This window comes from Dioscorea cayenensis, chromosome 6, assembly GCF_009730915.1.
Source record: "Dioscorea cayenensis subsp. rotundata cultivar TDr96_F1 chromosome 6, TDr96_F1_v2_PseudoChromosome.rev07_lg8_w22 25.fasta, whole genome shotgun sequence".
Lineage (NCBI taxonomy): Eukaryota > Viridiplantae > Streptophyta > Magnoliopsida > Dioscoreales > Dioscoreaceae > Dioscorea > Dioscorea cayenensis.
This window is the reverse complement of record NC_052476.1, coordinates 7,392,923-7,397,338: the sequence shown is the minus strand read 5'-3', so window position 1 is coordinate 7,397,338 and position 4,416 is coordinate 7,392,923.

Below are 4,416 nucleotides of genomic sequence, written 5' to 3'. Positions count from 1 at the left end.
CTCTCCGAGGGTCTCACCCACTCATAGCGCGAACAACCATCTCACCAAAGATGGCCACCAAAGATCTCCCGATCTTTAATTATGATCTTCATTTGATCCATCAATATAATGTTACTAAACTTGTTCTCCTCTTATCCAAGTTTAGCCTTCAATATCTTCCAAGCATGATCTTCAATCATCCATGCTTGGGTCTTCAAATCTTCAATCAAATCTCACCAAATATGATTTGTATCCTTGAATAGCTCCGCCCATAAATAGCCTTCTTACTAACTCAAGCTCTATGCAATCTTTATAATGATCTTGCCAATCTATTTAATTATTCCTCTCTTTAGAAATAGACCACTTATAAAAAGGAGTTTACCAATTCATTAGCTCTAATGTTTTTCTTCTTCATAAACATACTCGCACAACATAGTTAGTCTCTTCTAACATTGTACACATTTCTTTGAAAATCTCTACAAAGTTATGAGGCGGTGGCAATAAATTGTTAGCCCACCTAATCACACTAAGCACACTACCCTTAGTGATCAAATTAGAATCTTGATAATGCTTAGGCATCAATTGTTTGAAACATCAGACACTTTCTCTCAGTCCTTCCACTTGAGTTGTTATTAGGTCTTTGCCATTGCCAAAGTTACCAGTAGTGTTGCTCATGGGTCTAGCATATGAAAGCAATATCTCTCATTCATCATTACTAAAAAAGCCACCAAAACCATAAAGTTCACTGCAATAACCATCAAAGTTGCAAAGTTGAGCTTGATCCAACTTGGTTGAGGTCGAGTCCATGTTCTACGATATTTTCTTAAGCCACACAAGTCTTCATAACAAGAAAAAGTAGCTATTTTTTTCCACTTATTGTTAGTTTGAACTATTTAAAGTACCAACATTCCAAGCACAATTATTATCATGAATTGTTATCATGAGTTAGTTAGACATATATATTTATATTAATAATTAATGATTAGAGAAATGAACCGTTATATAATTTAAAAATATTATAAATGTAATATATTACATGATGTCATTTTCATTAGGTATTGCATTCTCATTATCAACTTGAATTTTACAAAGGGTTGGAAAGCCTACCAATAAAAAAAATTAATAATTAAATTTAAAAAGTTAATTTTATATATACATACACACACACACACACACACACACACACACACACGAGACAGAGAGAAAGAGAATTACTTGGTAAAATGGAATTCATGTCATTATCTTGAGGAAGATTATATAACACCCAATAAAACTGATTTAATGGCATTTGGATATCTTCTTTATCAGCAATAAAATAAACACTCCAATCCTTGATTGTATTCATATATCTATATTGATCCTTTTCCTTCAACCTCTCTATTTCAGTTTTCTTAAATATGATATAACCTGGTTGGTCACCATCCCAACCATGCATAGATGCCTCTAAAATTATTATATTCTCCAAATTGGAAGGTGACGAATTTGTTTATAGTATATTAGATACAATGTTATATAGTGCAAATGGTAAAAAGAACAATATTGGTTTCTTCACCCTTCGGCGAGCATATTCATTAACAAAAAGTTTTGTACATCCAAGTGACTGAATGAGAGCAACATCCACTGGAGTTATCTGTTGCATGTGAGGAAGCGCGAAACTAGTGTGGCAATTCATCAAACACTTGGTGTGCAATATCACAATACTTAGCAATCACACAATGAATGGGTAATGCAAGGATAACATAAAACCAATAACACAAGAATAAAGTAAGACACTAATTTAACGTGGTTCGGCTAAGGACAAGCCTACATTCAAGGGAGAACAATACTTTACTATATCATAGGGAATAACAAAAGTAAAAGAATACAAGAAATAGGTATAAATTCACAAGAGGATTACCAAGCTCTAAAAAATATCCTTACCTCAAAAACAAGGGTCTTACCTTGCTTTAATGAGATCAAGAAAGAACAAGAGCTCTCTTCTACATCTTCACTCTTTCCACTCTACAAATACAAGAGAACCCTCCCTCTCTATCTCTCTCTTTTTTTCTCTCATTACACAACACCCAAAAAATATATTCCTATATAAACAATAAAGCAATTTAGACCGTTTGATTAAAAGAGATCAAGATTTGGCTTCATCCCAAAGATATCAAGCCAATATTTAACAATCCCCCACTTGAAGACAAATCTTCAATCAAGCATCAATGAAGCATTAAGCATTGTCCTCCAAACATCCGGGTTATGTCTCCACTAACCCGGAAAGCCTCCTACAATGAGAAATCTTCTCCGTAGGCACAACTTTTGTCAACAAATCCGCAAGGTTGTCATTTGTGCGGATCTTCTCAACATGTAAATATTTACGCTCCAAAGCAAGCCGAATAAAGTGGTACTACACATCAATATGTTTTGTTCTTGAATGAAAAGCTGCATTCTTAGGAAGATGTATCACACTTTGACTATCACAATGCAACACATATTTTTCTTGTACCACTTAAAATTGATTAAGCGCATGCTTTAACCAAATCATTTTCTTTGCTCCTTCGGTCAAGGCAATATATTCCGCTTCCGTAGTAGATAAGGCAACAATGTCTTGAAGTTTAGATATCTAACTCACTACGCCACCACCGAATGTGAAAACATAATCCGAGTGGACTTCCTTGTCTCTTTACAACCTGGATCATCGGAATCAATATAACCATTAACCACCAATGAAGAACCTCCAAAGCATAAGCATAAATTTTGTGTACCCTTCAAGTAACGAAGAACCCACTTGACGGCTTGCCAATGCTCCCAACCGGCACAAGACATATACCTTAAAACAACCCCCACTGCATAAGCAATATCCGGCCTTGTGCATATCATAGCATACATCAAGCTACCAACCATGGAGGTATAAGGAACATTTTCAAATTTATTATCCTTTGGAGAAACCTTCTTGGATAGATAAAATGTGCCGCTAGAGGTGTAGAAACCAGTTTGCAATCAACCATTCCAAACCTTTCAAGAACTTTGACAATGTATTCGGATTGACTCAACCATAACTTCCCATGTTCTCTATCTCGGTGAATGCGTATGCCTAGAATCTTCTTCGCGACGCCAAGATCTTTAGTAGCAAACTTCCTTGACATATGGAGCTTCAAGGACTTAATCTCCTTCCAATCATTGCTAGCTATCAACATATCATCCACATAAGTAACAAGCAATTAAACATGCCACATGTGGAACCCCCAAGTAAAACACAATAATCAAAATCACATCTAGAATAGCCCTCATATTGCATAAAAGTATCAAACTTCTTGTACCATTGTCGAGAAGCTTGTTTCAAACCGTATAACCCCTTCTTCAACTTTGCTACCAAGTTAGGGATTAGACTTGTTAGCAAAGCCTTCGTTGAGACATATAAATTTTTCTTCAAGGTCACCATGCAAGAAATCGCTCTTGATGTCAAGTTATTCAAGCTCCAAAATCAATGACTAGCCACCAAAAGATAAAATAACTCTCATGGAGCTATGTTTCACCACCGGAGCAAATATTTCATTGAAATCAATCCCATGCTTTTTACTATAGCCCTTCACCACTAGTCTTGCCTTTGTACCTTTTAATCCATCAGCTTCATGCTTTATCACATACACCCCATCTATTCTTTAATGCTTTTCTTTCCACTTGAAGCTTCACCAAGTCCCAAGTTTGGTTCCGATGACAAAAAGTCCATCTCTTCATCCATAGCCTTTTTGCCACCTAGCTTTCAAGACAATTTTTGTGCTTCTCGAAAAGACTCCAAGCTCACTCTGCATCACGTAAATAAAGCATATTATAAGGATGGAGAATACCTTTGGATGGGTTTTTAGAGTCCTTGTAGATCTTCTCAAATTTGTGGAGACTCAAATTCTTGTTCATCCTCATCAACATAAGCATCTTCTCTTGTGAATCACCTCCATGCTATCATCATGGCCATCTCCATCATCATGATCTTGAGAATGTAATTTCTTCTACTTGCAGGAAGAACACATGAGTCAACTTGCATGCGAACAAGTTTCTCATCCTTTTTGCTCTTCATGATGGCTTTCTTTAAACATCACATTCTCGTGAAATACGACATCACGACTTCTAATTGTCTTCCTTTCAATTGGATCCACAACCTATAGCCTCTATCATCACCACGATAACCAAGGAAAGCACATCTCCTTGATTTCAAATCAAGCTTACTTCTCTATTCGGAAGGCACATTCACATGACTTCACAACCAAAAACTCTTAAATAGGTATAAGAGATTTTCATATCACTCCATAGATTTTTCGGACATCACCATCGACCTGGAGCACTTGGTGATCTATTGATGGGAGGTATATCGCCATGTTGCCACTCTCGCCCAAAAGAACTTACAGGAGACTGGGTGGGACCCTTGTCGCTTCTTACAGCAATACATGTAACTTCCAT